At 41.3% G+C, this 13,478-nt stretch overlaps 1 long non-coding RNA gene across 2 annotated transcripts in view; it reads left to right on the top strand.

Annotated features, from left to right (window-relative positions):
- The window catches only part of LOC110257857 (uncharacterized), a 72,691-nt gene that overhangs the window by 44,078 nt on the left and 15,135 nt on the right, over positions 1-13,478 (top strand). Inside the window, exon 3 of one of the 2 annotated variants that reach the window (XR_014835682.1) lies at positions 13,129-13,360. The exons of the other annotated variant lie outside the window; for it this stretch is intronic. This is a non-coding gene — a long non-coding RNA (uncharacterized LOC110257857). The remainder of the gene's footprint in view (positions 1-13,128; positions 13,361-13,478) is intronic. 2 annotated transcript variants of the gene reach the window in all.

The following is a 13,478-nucleotide window of genomic DNA, read 5'->3' as shown; positions in this document are numbered from 1 at the left end:
ATCCCTTAAATAGGACTGAATTTGTTTGGTTCAGAAATTCGCAAAAGAAAAAATGGACAGCATGAGTGAGGGGAAGCAGAAAACATACTGCTAAAATAGCCTTGGCCCCTGGGAGGAAATTAATCAAAGATGGTTTTTGTTAATAGCCAATCAGTTTTACCCCGCCCCCGCTAAATTACTGCCAGACAAATATTTAGAAAAGCATGCCTGAAGCACCCCCAGATCTCATGCTTTCCCTGCTCAGGTCTGTAGGAAAGCATCTAAAAATGCAACTGCATTCGCTAGCTCGGGGAATAAACCTTTCAGCCTCCTACCTTCTCTCTGCCTGTGCCACACCTGGCTCTGTAGGTATCTGTGTCTTAAGGCACTCTTGGGTGCCTGTCTTGGCTCTGCCTTCTCACTTTAGTGTCTTTAGACTTCATAGCCTGGTTTCCATGGAAGCTGCTGGTAGGAATTGCCCTACGCCCCCACCTTCAGAAATTCGGTCCATGTGCACCTGCAGCAGCAATGAAGCTCAGTCGCAAACTCAGGTGTGCATAAAATGTAGCTTTCTTTTTCTTTTAAGTTGGGAGAGAAAGAATGCAGACTCAGAATTTTTAATTAAGTGTACTACTCAAAGTAGAGAAGAGAAGTACCCACTAGCTAGAGGCCGAGGCCCACCATGTCCCTGACCCTTACCTGCAAATGATGGGCTGTCGTTATATATGAGTACAACCTATGGGTCCTTCCCAAGAATTGTATTGCAGCAGCAGGAGATGCAAGTTCTTGTATCCTTAGATGGAGGTGGTGAGACCTTGATATTCAGCAGGGTATAAGAAAGTAGTCGTAAGTTAGCAAATTTCCAAAAGGCTGTCTAAAAGAGGGGCTGCTAACATCCATTTGAAAGGGGGATCATTGTTGTCTAGGGAGATACTGGAGATCATTCTGCTGACACTTGGTGTCTTATTACAGAAATGGGACCGTGCCTTTTAGTAGAGGAGCTAATTTCTTCTTCATACTCTATCCTCTGTGGATTGAGTTCACACATATATAACCAAGGGTTATATATACTTGTTCACCTCACCATGAGAGACCTTCAGGGGACAAGGTGGAGGCAGGGAAGGGAGTTCTTCCTGGTGTGTGATGACAATTGTGGTGGTAAGCTAAGTGGATGTGGTGAAGGCGACTCTGGGTGGCATTAATTAGCTCTGCTGCCTCCCCCCTCCAGCTCATGTAATGAACCCTGAGGTTATCTGCCCATGTGTTTCTTTGCGCTTATTGTGGTCCTCACCTCAGAGAGTCCTGGATGCCAAAAATGATGTCCATTTCCTTTCTACGGTAAAAACACCACAGGCTTTAGGAGTTCCCGTCGTGGCGCAGTGGTTAACGAATCCAACTAGGAACCATGAGGTTGCGGGTTCAGTCCCTGCCCTTGCTCAGTGGGTTAAGGATCTGGCGTTGCCGTGAGCTGTGGTGTAGGTTGCAGACGCGGCTTGGATCCCGCGTTGCTGTGGCTTTGGCGTAGGCCGGTGGCTACAGCTCCGATTCGACCCCTAGCCTGGGAACCTCCATATGCCACGGGAGCGGCCCAAGAAATAGCTTTAAAAAAAAAAAAAAAAAGAAAAGAAAAAAAAAAACACCACAGGCTTTGAAAACCTGGGGGTTGCCATCTAGGTTTTGAGATCTTCGGGTGTGTCTCTGTTTTGCAGAGGAGTCAGGTTTGCCCTGTCTTACGGGCTTGTGGCTTGAGTTATTGGTTCTCTGGTTCACAGGTCGGGTGGGCTCATAATTAGATCTGTTTCTATTGGGCACTCTGGGGTCTGCAGAGCTAAGTGGGTGTACTGTGGACTGCATATATATATATATATGCATATATACATATATACACACACACATACATATTTGGAGAGCAGCTCTAGGGAAGGTGATTAGGTAGCGAAGGTGGAGCCCGCATGAGTGGGATTAGTGTCTGTTAGACTCTAGCGATGCCCTCACCTCCTTCCACCAAGTGGGGATGCAGCAGGAAAGCCATGTATGAACTCTGGAAGCAGCCTCTCACCAGACACTGCATCCACTGAAGCCTTGACCTTGGACTTCTCAGTCTCCCGAACTGTAAGAAAATGTTGGTCCAAGTCACTCAGAGTGCACTATTCTGTTACAGCAGTCTGAACCAGGGGATTTCATAAGTTGTTTCCCCCCCCTGAGTTTTTTGAGGTGGTTTCTTTTCTGGAATTCCTTTGCATAGGCCTAGTTTCCTGGCTGGCGCAGATAACTTGGTGTGGAGTTCAGTGTTGGTCTGGCAGCCTGCACCTGTGCTGAAAAGAAATGTAGACACTTGCCCTTGACTATGAGACTGCGATGTATCCTTTGGCATTTGAGGGGAAGTGCTGGGCTGTGAGCTGGAGGACAGTTTTGTGAAGGCTGAGTGTGACTTGCAGCTCACAGGCTCATCATAATTTGAAGGGCTCAGGTCAGGTAAGGCCTGTTTCATGGCAAAATGTACTTAATCCTTAATGTCACATTTTGGTTTGCTTCTGCTTTGCCAGAGCCTTGAGAGCGGTAAAGAAAATGGGTTTGAAGGGTGATTTTTTTTTTTTTTTTTAAATACAGCTTTAAGTACATGTTGGAAGTTTTATACCATAAAACAAAAACCTTAGTCTGAGTTCATGTTAAGAGGGATTTGTCAGAGAAGAAATTCTTGGAGCATTTTATTTATGTTTGGCTTCATCCACAGCATATGGAGGTTCCCCGTCAGGGATCGAATCCGAGCTGCAGCTGCGGTAACACTACTAGATCTTAACCCACTGTGCCGGGCCAGGGATTGAACCTGCATCATTGGAGAGACAATGCCAGATCCTTAATCTGCTGCCTCACAGTGGGAACTCCACTTGGAACATTTAAAAAACAATGGTAATGGCATCATCCTTACTATAGAGGAAAGCTTTGCGCCATCTATTTAAAAAAAAAAAAAAAAAAAAAAAAAGGGGAGTTCCCGTTGTGGCGCAGTGGTTAACGAATCCGACTGGGGACCATGAGGTTGTGGGTTCGGTCCCTGCGCTTGATAAGTGGGTTAACGATCCGGCGTTGCCGTGAGCTGTGGTGTAGGTTGCAGACGCAGCTCGGATCCCGCGTTGCTGTGGCTCTGGAGTAGGCCAGTGGCTACAGTTCCGATTGGACCCCTAGCCTGGGAACCTCCATATGCCGCGGGAGCAGCCCAAATAATAGCAAAAAAAGACAAAAAAAAAAAAAAATAAAAGACCGGACCGTCTCCATTTTTGCGCAAAAAAAAAAAAAGTCACACAAGTAAGGGGAGTGTCCCACTTCCCAGAAACAGTCAATAAAATCAATTTACAAGGAGGCAAAGTTCCTGTATCACATACGTAGCAGCTTCCCTGCATTGTAAGCAGCACAAAGAGGGGAGCACATACACACTGAGAAATTGCTATATTAGAAAATCTCGGTAGAATTTCAACATTTAAAATGTTTCATTATATTTTCCCCATACATGGATGCTTTAAATGAGACTCTGGGCTAGGACAAGGGGATGGACATAGAGGTGACAGGATTCCGGTCACAGTACAGTGAACGGGATTTAGAGGAGACAGGTTGCTGCCCAAGCAGGCTTTTTCTTAGTGAGGCCCCACTGTGTGGATGGGACAGGAAGGACCTGGGGATGGAACAGAAGGGCATCTCTTGTGAGCTGACGGTCTGTGGGGGAAGCAGAGTTAACAGCTGTGTCACCTCAAGCATGTCCCTTTTTAGTGTTTTAGCTATCTGATCTATCAGACAAACCTGCCTGGGCACTAAACATTTCCTAATAAAATCTATAAGAAGCTCCCTGGTGGCTCAGTGGGTTAAGGACCTGGTGTTGTCACTGCTGTGGCTCAGGTTGGTGTTGTAGTGCGGGTTCATTCCCTGGTTCAGGAACTTCTGCATGCTGTGGGTATGGCTTTAAAAAAAAAAAAAAAAAAAGCCTAAGGGTTTTAGGTGTTTCAATACTGAAAATAACAAGATTTCATTTTGAAATCATAATTCCAAATTACCCATTTCAAATTTGATTTACAAGGCTGTCACTAATAGGGCACATTCTTTCATGTGTCACAAACGTGTAAAATATCAAATATGCATAGCTTTCTTAACACAAAAATAAAAATGTACTGGGGTTACTTCTTGTCAATAGCTCTCTACCTAATTCTGAAGCATCCCACATAAGAAATTACCATACCAGATAAGTTAGGATATTTACCACGGCAGATTCAGGCCTGGAGGCTGGCTAGATTCTCATTCATGACTCTGAAAGGCATCTTGAATCTTGAACCCTATTTATGATGATTCTGTGAGTGATTCCATAACTTAAGGGGTGAGTGTTCACCTTAATAACCCACTTCCCTGGATTAAAGTTTTATACTTTACGTAATATGTCTGCAGCTTCCATCTGGTTGATAAAACCTTATGATAGATAGATATATTTTTCTTTTTAGGGCTGCACTTGCGGCATAGGGAGATTCCCAGGCTAGGGGGCAAATCCGAGCTATAGCTGCTGGTCCCGCCACAGCAACTCGGAATACGAGCCGTCTCTGTGACCTACACCACAGCTCATGGTAATGCCGGGTCCTTAACCCACTGAGCAAGGCCAGGGGTCAAACCTGTGTCCTCATGGATGCTAGTCAGATTTGTTTCTGCTGAGCCATGGCAGAAACTCCAAATGTTATGATATATTCATGTATTTCTCCTCACTCAAAAAAACTTGGATAGAATCCTGAGGTATGTTAATAATTTTTGCATTCATTCATATTCTTAGAGCCGTATAAATCTTAATACTTAAACTTATACAGACTGAATTCTAAATAATTCATTTAGCTTTGTCTAATTGGGGACCGGTTTATGGGCCACTCTGGTACTCTTTTGGGGTCAGAAAAGAACCTTCCAACTGATGGATTTACCATTCTAATTTCTATATTCCCCATTGATAAATTCACAGTGCTTTATAAATTATTAGAAATGCATTTTAGGAGTTCTCTTTGTGGCTCAGTGGGTTAAGAACCTGACATGGCGTCTGTGAGGATGTGGGTTCGATCCCTGGCCTTGCTCGGTGGGTTAAGGATCCAGCGTTGCTGTGGCTCTGGTGTAGGCCTGCAGCTGCAGTTCCAATTCCATCCTCCTAGCCTGGGAACTTCTACATGCTGCAGATGCAGCCCTAAAAAGGAGGGGGTGGGGGTGGAGGAAAGAAATGCTTTCTATTTTGTTAACCTCCTGTTGTAATTTGTTACCGTTTCTCTTTCGTGTTAATCACTATTAGACATATGACTTCTCATATATTTAACTACAGTCATTTATTTTCTCTTTTTAAAAAATCACTTTCTTGAGGTATGATTGATCACAACTTTGGCCAGTGGAATCTTTCACATTTGCCCCTGTGTCCTTCTCACACGACACTAATCACTGAAACCTTTGTTGCTTTCTGGTACAAGATTTTTCAGGCTCATCATTTGCCTTTCTGCACAAGAGGTGAAATCGTTCATTTTTCCAAGGAGCAAGGCCTGGTTCTTTTTAGTGTAAGAATAGTATCAGAGACCAGAATCTGAGCACTAGGGGGCACTGTGGGGGTTTCATTGGTCCTGGGTCATTTTAAAGAACAGAGCCAGAAAAAGATGTGTGCTTTTTCTTATTTCATATTGATATTTCCAATTCTCATCTAATGGTATAGAATTCCTTCATAAATGTTTGATTCTTGACACAATAAATATAATTACTTCTTTGCTTAATCTGGGAAAACAAGAGTTCTAAAATAACAATACAGTATTGAAACAAATGATAAAGCTATTGAATAAAGTTCAAGATTTTCAGTACAGTTCCTTTTATTCTTAGCTGCATCCCACTAAGAACGTGCAGTCAGATTTCTTTATTCTCAAGTCACTCAGCTCCTCAATCTGTGTGGTTAAATAAGAATTTGTCTGAGGGTTTTGTTCAGTTATTTGTTTGCCATCAAGTTGCAGGCCTTGACTTTGAGCAGTTGATAGTTCTTTAAATGAACGTTTCTATTCTTTTTTTTTTTTTTTTTTTTTTTCTTTTTCTGGCGAAAATAGAAATTAAAGGAAGGAGGAGGGTCTACTTACTTGTCTATCTGAAAGATGGTGGAAAATTTCAGACTCTCTTCACAGGGTTCCGTTCCATATGCAGTGGTACAAATATGCACCTATGTGATTTCTGGCTGAATAAACCAATTCTGACTTTAGTTTCCAGTAATGTTAGAACTTCATATTTCCAAATACATATATTTCTTAGCCTACTGAATTCTGTCCTTACCTTAAAACTACTTAATTTTTTGCTCTTTGCTGAGTTACATACACTTCTCCTTTTTATATCATTGCAATATTCCCTTAACAATTACACACATTCTCTGTACAATTTGCAGTATATAAAATGACTTTTCCAATTACTATTATTTTAGCGAAGTCACATTATCTTTAATTATCCTACTGAGGATAGATAATGACAGAATTCCATGTGACTAAAAAATCCACTACCTGTAAATAGAAGTTCTCTGAAGGTTTTGCCCCAAACTCTTGATTTGTGGCTCACAATTCAGATTTTTCACTTTGTAAATATATTACCAGTATCCTTACTTAATCCTTCCTATTATAGAACTTTAGTTTCTTAGAGGCTTTTGGATAGGTACCTTAATGCTGATATAAATGCAGATTTCTAAAAGCCAATTAAGGGAGTTCCCATCATGGCTCAGCAGAAACAAACCCGACTAGTATCCATGAGGATGCAGGTTCAATCCCTGGCCTCGCTCAGTGGGTTAAGGATCTGGCATTTCCATGGGCTATGGTGTAGGTCGCAGATGCAGTTCGGATATGGCGTGGCTATGGTTGTGGTGCAGGCCAGCAGCTGCAGCTCCGATTTGACCCCTAGCCAGGGAATTTCCATATGTTGTGGATGTGGCCCTAAAAAGACAAAAATAAATAAAATAAAAGCCAATTAAAAATGTTAGAAAATATAATTAGTACATAAAAGTACTTGAAAATATATGTTGAAATTTACACAGAAGCTTCAGTTAGATTTTTTTCCTGTAGATTTGAAACATGTCCAGATTATCTGTGTCTGCTAGAATCTGAGACCAGTTTAAAATTATAACAGTTTCCACTGAGATCACAAGTTTTATATTTATACAAAGCTCTAGATATCTTCAGTACAGAAGATACTTGCAGGGGATCAAATACGCCTCCATTCCTGATTTTGCCTTCTGTTGGCACTGTGCAAAATTGCATTCTTGAATATTAAGGTAAACAAAAAACCATCTTTATTTTAATGATTTTTATTGTTTTCACTATAGTTGGTTTACAGTGTTGTGTCAATTTTCTACTGTACAGCAAGGTGACCCAGTAAAAACCATCTATTTTAATTATACTGTGTGCTTTTCAATCACCTTTTGGAATTTAAAAGGTATTCAATACTAAATTCCCACATGAATTATACATATTAAAAATTATACATATTCAAGGAGTTCCCGTCGTGGCGCAGTGGTTAATGAATCCGACTAGGAACCATGAGGTTGCGGGTTCGGTCCCTGCCCTTGCTCAGTGGGTTAACGATCTGGTGTTGCCGTGAGCTGTGGTGTAGGTTGCAGACGCAGCTCGGATTCCGCGTTGCCGTGGCTCTGGCGTAGGCCGGTGGCTACAGCTCCGATTCGACCCCTAACCTGGGAATCTCCATATGCCGTGGGAGCGGCCCAAAGAAATAGCAAAAATACAAAAAAAAAAAAAAAAAAAAAAATTCAAGATAAGTCTTTTATTGCCAAGAAAGATTAAAGATGAAGTGGCTCGTTATAAGATTTTGTCTATGGCCTGTAGTCCACCTCTGCCTTTTTTTTGGGGGGGGGGTGCTATTTCCTGTCAGGAAATTGGGGCATTGGCCTCTTGATATCTCCTGAGGAGCACCCATAGATAGAGACAGCAGGGTGCGCCTAATGGGGAATATTCACAACAAAACTACACTGACAGGCAAGATTTCTACTTGAAATGGCAAAGCCTTTCTGGGCTGATAAGGACTCAGGTAAACATTCCCAGGCAGCAGGGGAGGTGAGGAGGAGGAAGGGGGCCTTACCAGCACGCACTTGCTCTGCATCCGCTCATCCATCCCCACCTCTCACTCTGGGTCTGGGTTACCTTTTTCTTCCGGGGAGTCTTGCTCTCTTCTCCTGCAGCCTCAATCTGACAGCTGGGGTCTCTGCATTCTTCTTTCTTGACGATCCACAGATCTCCTCCTCTGGCATCTCTCAGGAGGTAGGGGAGAGAGCACCCCTCTCATTTTCTCCAGCGGTGGAGAAGGGGGACCTGTCTCTCTTCATAGTCTGGCTAAGACATCTTGTCTCGACCAGAGAATTCTTCTCCTAAGAGCTTCAGTTTGGGAACTTGAAAGCCAGAATGGTGGGCTGCTTAACTCTGTTTTCTATCCTGCCACATGACCTCTTTTGAGAGGAGAAGCACAGAACAGCTACTTACTTGCTGGAATGAGGGGAAAGGAAGGAGAAAAATGCTACCTGGAATCTACCCTCACCTTCGAGATTAATAATAAAAATCATCACAGTCATACATGAAACCCCACAGAAGGGATTCCATCTTTTGAGGACACCGTAAAACTGAGGTGCTTCTGGGCTCCAAAGATTCTGTAAGGACAGTGTTAGAAGGAGACCTTTAGATAATTTTTTTTTTTTTTTAAATCAGGAAGTACATTGGCTGACAGTATTAGGGAGAATTCAGGAAAGTTCCCAAGTTTCCACATTTAGAAGTTGTATTTATTTTTTATTTTTATTTATTTTTTTTGTCTTTTTGCTATTTCTTGGGCCGCTCCCACGGCATATGGAGGTTCCCAGGCTAGGGGTCCAATTGGAGCTGTAGCCACCGGCCTACGCCAGAGCCACAGCAACGCGGGATCTGAGCCGCATCTGCAACCTACACCACAGCTCACGGCAACGCCGGATCGTTAACCCACTGAGCAAGGGCAGGGACCGAACCCGCAACCTCATGGTTCCTAGTCGGATTCGTTAACCACTGCGCCACCACGGGAACTCCCTAGAAGTTGTATTTAGCATCTTATTACTCCAAAAGACCATTTATCTTCTCTGTTGGATTGTTTTTCTTTTGGAGGAAGTTGCTGGAAAAAGAGAGGATTCCCCGGCTATTGGGGAATGTTTGAAAAAAGTTTTCAATTCTTATTCCACCCCTCCAGGGACCTCAGGGAGAGGGAGAACGAGCCATTTCCATCTCTAGGATGGCTACTCTCCCCTACGACTGCCCCCACATCATACATGCCTAGAGAGAAGATAGAAAAGCAGCACTCTGGGAGATGACAAAACGTAGAAAAATCTTTCCATGGAAAACCATTTCTTTCAGCTTTGTGATGAGGGCTGGGGAAGCTGGTAGGTTGTGGCCTGGTGGTGGAGGGGAGAAGGCATCTGTAAGCAAATCTGTGTCAGGGGAAAGAAGTGTGATATGCAAGAAAGGAATATTCAGTGGAGAGTGAGAAGGGCTAGCCTGCATGTGGCCACCTCTTTGGCAATGGAGCCAAGCAGTGCATGGCACATAGTATGTATGTCCCTTAAAAAAGATCCTTGGATGCCCAGGTATGACCACATCCTAGGATGGCAATGATAAACTGAAAGCCAATGGAGGAAAATAGACAAGCTGCCCTCAATGCCGTGAGGCAAGGGAACTGCAGCATCTAAGAAATACTCGGGTAAGAAAAAGATTCAAGGACATTAATGCAAGTAAAGTTGCCAACTGATTAGATACTCTTATAATTTCCCCAAAGCCTCGAGGAGATTGATCCTATCAATAAGCCTATATTTTATACTTTATTCTAAAAGGTGGAAACTATGTCAAACTAGATACATTAGAGCTTGTTAAGGGTCTGATAGTAACTTGGTGAAACTATTACCTACTCAAAAAAAAGTAAAACCAATATGCTTAGCATACAGAACAAAATTGGAGAAAGATTGTCCAGAAGCTCTTGGGCCATGATGTGGGGAGGGGCATTTGCACAGGCTAACTTGTCCCAAAGTCTGTTAAAGTCACAAGCATTTACTGTGTGTTTAGCAATTACGGAGCACACTTATGCTAATGAGACCAGATTTACAGATTAGCAATGCATTTTAACGATTTAATTATAATCCCGAAGTGATATACAAGGGATGAAATTGTACATTGCAATGCTGTTAGTAATTGGAGCTGCTTTGCTTTCTTATTTTTTAAAGGTGTAGACACACGGGCGGGGGAGAGGAAGGAAATTTATAGGAGTTCTAGGAATGATCATGCAACAGATCCCTGGCTTATAATAAAATAACTAGAGCAGAAAAACTGCAGCACTGTAAACACAATAGAAGGGATTTCCAAGGAAGTGTTGAGTTTCTGAAAGGATAAACAGAGGAAGGGGCCATCTATCTCTAAATGCCACCCCCTCGTAAGAGCCAGTCAATGAAGGATTTCGTTGAAAGCAGTATTTAACCAGTGTGAGGCCTAGGAAGCCACTAAGGGTCAAAGATAACATTGGTAAATAGCTTTTAAGAAAGTCGTTTATCTGAATTGCTTATTTAGCGTTTACTGTCATTTGAGAGCAGCTCTCTGGAGGAGGCAGGAAGCGTGATATAGGGGTTTAGTGGAAAGGAGAGGAGAGCGAGTTGCAGGAGGAGGGAGAGACTTTTTCCATCTTTCTGGCCTACGGCCTGAGGGCATCAGGGCCAGGGGACAGATGGACCAAAACCAAACTTTATCCACTTCCGCATCTGCTTCTAATTAGTTCTATTTACTTTAGCAGGAAACTGGAAACTAGAAAAAGTCCTTTACATTTTTATAACACTTTCTAACTTTGTAAGGGAGCTCTCAAGGCACAAGGAATTGGGTAGGTACTTAAAGAAATGCATTGCCAACTGGAAACAACACTTAACCATTCTATGTGGCTAGCATTTTTCCTGTATTATAACTGACCTATGACACTCTGTTCCGGGTGCATAACTCAGTGATTTGATATCTCTATACATTACGAAAAGATCACCATGATGAGTCAAGCTACCGTCTGTCACCATGGAAAGGTATCGCAGCAATATTTACTATATTACCCATGCTGTACATTTCATTCCCATGACACAAAATAAACTGGAAGTTTGTACCTCTTAAGCTTCCTCACCTCTCTGTTCACCTCTCCTCCCTGGCAACCACCTGTTTGTTCTCTGTAGCTATGAATCTGTTTTGTTTGTTCATTTGTTACTTAGATTTCACATATAAGTGAAATGATAGGATATTTGTCTTTCTCTGAGATTTTCACTTATCATAATATCCTCTGGGCCCATTCATGTTTGAGCATATGGTAAGATTTTTTTTTTTTTTGGCTGAGTAATATCCCATCATACATATATACATAAACATGTGTGTGTGAATATATATGTGTGTGTTATACTATATCTTTATCCATTTGTTTATTGATGGACATGTAGGTTGCTTCATATCTTGGTTATTGTACATAATACTGCAGTGTACATAGAGGTGCATATATCATTTCAAATTAGTACTTTTGTTAACTTTGGAAAAATACCCAGGAGCAGCATTGCTGGATTGTGGGGTAGTTCTATTTTTAATTTTTTGAGGAGCCTCCGTGCTCTTGTAGTGCTGGTTGCACTAATTTATGTTTCCACCAACAGTGAAGGAGGGTTCTCTCTTCTCCACAACCTCCCCAACACTTGTTTTTTCTTGTTTTTTTTTTTTTTTTTTTTTAAATTTATTTTTATTTTTTTAAACAGCCATTCTGACAGGTGAGGTGAGAGATCTCATTGTGGTTTTGATTTGCAGTTCTCTGATGGTTAGTGATGTTGAACATCTTTTCACGTGTCTCTTGATCATCTGTATGTCTTTGAAAAAGTGTATTCAGGTCCTCTGCTCTTTTTTTTTAATTGGTCGTTTGTATTTTTGATGTGGAGTTGTGTGAATTCTTTGTATATTTTGGAGACTAATCCTGAACACACATATTTGCAAAAACCTTGTATTCAGTAGGCTGCCCACCTGATGTCAAAGAGTATATGGGCTATGTTTTTCTAGGAGTTTTATGGTTTCAGGTCTTTCATTTAATTAAGTCTTTAATCCATTTTGAGTTTATTTTTGTGTATGGTATGAGAAATGGTCCACTTTAATTCTTTTCCTTGTAGCTGTCCAGTTTCCTAGCATGACTTACTGAAGAGAGTATCTTTTTCCTATTACATATTCTTGTCTCCTTTGTCATTGATTTATTGCCATGTAAGTATGGGTTCATTTCTGGGCTCTATACTGTTCCATTGATCTATAGTTCTGTTTTTGTGCATACATACTGCATTACTGTAGCTTTGTAGTATAGTTTGAAATCAGCAGGTGTGATATCTTCAGCTTTATTCTTCCTGTTCAAGTTTGTTTTGCCTATTCAGGTAGAATCTTTGTTTCCATGCAAATTTTAGGATTATTTGTTCTAGTTAGTGAAAAATGCCATTGGTATTTTGATAAGGATTGCATTGAATTCTGTAGGTTGCCTAGGGTAGTATCTTCATTTTAACTATTCTGTAATTTATGTTGCATGGTGTACCTTTCCATTTGTTTTGTGTCATCTTTAATTTCCTTCATCAGTGTTTTCTAAGCATAAGTATTTTACCTCCTTGGTTAGGTTCATTCCTAGGTATTTCATTCTTTTGATGCAGCTGTAAATAAGATATCCTTAATTTGTCTTTCTGATATGTTAGTGTATAGAAATGCAATAGATTTCTGTATATTAATTTTGTGTCCTGCTGTTTTGAGTCTCACTAAAGGTTTATTAGTTTTGTTTATCTTTTCAATGAATCAGGTCTCTCTTTCACCTTTTTCTTGTTTTGTCTCTATTTCATTTATTTCTGCTCTAATCATTATTGCTTCTTTCCGTCTAGTAAATTTGGATTTTGTGCTTTTTCTCATTCTTTTCAGTGTAAGGTTAGGTTGTTCATTTGAGATTTTTCTTATTTCCCGGGGTAGGCGTGTATAGCTATAAACTTCCTTAGCACTGCTATTGTTGCATTTCCTAGATTTTTGGATCATCGTGTTTTTGTTTTTATTCTTTCTAAAATTTTATTTTATTTTATTTTATTTTGCTTTTCAGGGTCACACCCACAGCATATAGAGGTTCTCAGGCTAGGAGTCGAATTGGAGCTATGGTTGCCTGCCTACACCACAGCCACAGCACCATCAGACCTGAGCTGCACCTGTGACCTACACCACAGCTCATGGCAATGCTGGATCCTAACCCACTGAGCAAGACCAGGGATTGAACCTGTGTCCTCATGGATGTTAGATTCGTTTCCACTGAGCCACAAAGGGAATTCCCTCTCTAGGTATTTTTAAATTTCCTCTTTGCTTTCTTCAGTGACCACTGGTTGTTTAGTAGCATATTTAGTCTCCACATGTTTGTGCTTTTTGTAGTCTCTGTCTTTTTGTTTTTGTTTTCCTTTC

Source organism: Sus scrofa, chromosome X (assembly GCF_054392235.1).
Source record: "Sus scrofa isolate SSC_HxYL_T2T_F1_AM1 chromosome X, Sscrofa_HxYL_maternal_Yorkshire_Landrace_v2.0, whole genome shotgun sequence".
Taxonomy (NCBI): Eukaryota; Metazoa; Chordata; class Mammalia; order Artiodactyla; family Suidae; genus Sus; species Sus scrofa.
The sequence above is the reverse complement of the archived record's forward strand: the minus strand, read 5'-3'. Positions and strand labels throughout refer to the sequence as shown.